The sequence below is a fragment of the Penaeus monodon genome, chromosome 26 (genome assembly GCF_015228065.2).
Source record: "Penaeus monodon isolate SGIC_2016 chromosome 26, NSTDA_Pmon_1, whole genome shotgun sequence".
In the NCBI taxonomy this organism is placed as follows: Eukaryota; Metazoa; Arthropoda; class Malacostraca; order Decapoda; family Penaeidae; genus Penaeus; species Penaeus monodon.
Window position 1 is genome coordinate 32395879 of NC_051411.1, and position 2500 is coordinate 32398378.

Sequence of the window (2500 nt, forward strand, 5' to 3'; positions counted from 1 at the left end):
CTCTACTACCCCCTCACCACCACAAGCGCCCACGGTCGTTGTCAACATCACAGAGCGACCGGAAGCGCAACAAACAAACTAGCAGGACAAGGAAGGTTTCATTACCGTCATCTCCAGAAAAGGAAGAAGAAGAGCACGAGAGGAACGCCAAAACATCCAAACCACTACAAGGCGTAGAACGTCCCCCAGTTAGTGTGTCTATACCTCACTAGTTGTCACCCTAACACAGACGAAGAAATAGAAGACTTCCTTGCCCAAGAATTTGAAAACATATCAAATGCAAAGACATATAAGACAAACATGACGCATCAATATTATTCTAGTTTCACAGTAACTATCAAAGGCAAAGATATACACTCAGAACACAAATTCAGATGTTTTCCCTAAAAATGTAAAAGTATTTTTGAACTAAACCAAGTACAAGGACGACCAGTTTGTTTGACGCCGTCACAGTCAGCAAGACCAAAGGTCCCATCATGCTACTCAATCAAAATAGAACATACCAATGCGCAATCTATTCTTGGTCACTTTGAAGAAATTGAAATGATCACGGAGAGAAATATTGACATCCTTTGCAATAGCGAAACATGGCTTCACGAAGAAATTTCAAGTAATTTCATTAACATTCAAAATTTCAATGGTTATAGATGTGATGCAGTGCGAGGAGGAGTATGCATATACCTAAAGGACACCTTTAAATCAAATAATATAGCTGTATCCCTCCTTCATTATTGATACAACCTGTAGACACCCTCATGCTACAGCTGAATCATTTGACTACCTCGAAGATGTTTTTAGAGAAATGTCAATGAAAAGAAAACCTTTTTTCATCTTGGGCGACTTAAACGATGACCTGAACAAACCAAATGCAAAAGTAGCTGGGATCATTAGGAAAAACAAATTAAAACAGCTCATAAATAAACCTACCAGGATCACAGAACACACCTCATCCGTGCTAGACGTCATACTAACGTTATCCCTGGTCAAATTGCAGACCATGAAATATTAACTATGACAGTAGATATAAAGAGACCCAAGCGACAACCTGTCTTAAAAACTTCCCGTGACCTGACAAATTATGACCCCCAATCACTTTGTCAAAATATTAGTGCCAGCCAGTCGACCCTCTGAGATTCTTACAACAGATGACGTTAACAGACAACTAGACATTCTCTCAAACGTACTCACAAATTTCTAAAAACAAATAGAACTGACACTGCCCTTCATTCTGAGTATATATATATATATATATATATATATATATATATATATATATATATATATATATATATATATATAACAGAAATGTTAAAACATTAATCCTATCAGCAAAAACAATTTATTTTCGAAATAAGTTCAATGACTGTAAACACGACACCAAAGAAACATGGAAAACAGTTAAAGCATTAGCACCAAAAAAAAAAAAAAAAAAAAAAAAGAAAGAAAAAAAAACGAACACGTCCTTAGATTCCTTAAGTAATACAGAACATCTAAACGACTACTTTGCAAATATCGGTAGACTCACCTATGGACAGACATCTGCTTCCTTGGCCCCACAAAACACAACCAGGACAAGGTTCTCAACAAATGCTTTCAGATCACATCCAACAGGAGTGGAAACAACAAACTTAACAATAGTCTTGTTCACTATATTCATAAACGATCTATCAACTATTGCAAACAACTGCCTCTTTTCCAATATGCTGATGACTCTCTGTTTCTTCACGCTTTCCCTGTAAGCAATAATAAATGAATTGATAAGAAATACTCAACAGACTCTTACAGAAGCAAAGATGTATTTTGACAGCAACGGCCTCAAACTAAATCTTGACAAAACTCAATGCATCTTTATAGGCAGTCGGCAAAACATAGCCAAAATCCCTATAATCATAGAATTTGAAAGCTATCAAATTAAACCAAGTATTTCCGTGAAAAAATCTAGGAGTACACATAGACAGATACATGACTTTCGAAACACACATGGACAACATTCACCAAAAAGTAATGGGCACGCTGATATACCTAACTCACATAAAAAACAAAATCCCCACTGAGACGAGAAATTATTGTTGTACAGTCCTTTGCACTCAGCATCATAAACTATTGTTCCAACATATGGGGTTTAACCAACAAAATTCAAAAAAAAAACACACAAAAACTAGAAAACTTTGCCGTTAGAGTGGCAACGTAAATAAACATGACCACATAACCCCACACTTAAAAAAAAGTTAAAACGGTTAAAAATGTCAATTTGGTACATGTAAACTCATTTATAAATTCATAAAGGGCGACTATCCTCATTGGTTAATGTCTCTACAAACATTTGATGACAAAACAGGCATCCGAACCAGACAGATTAACTCTCTGCACGTCAAAAGGTCATACACGGAAACAGGGTCAAGGCAAATGCAAATCCGAGGACCCGAGATCTGGAACAACCTACCACATAATATTAGAAACACCTCCAACCTGATTACTTTCAAAAATAAATTAAATGAGC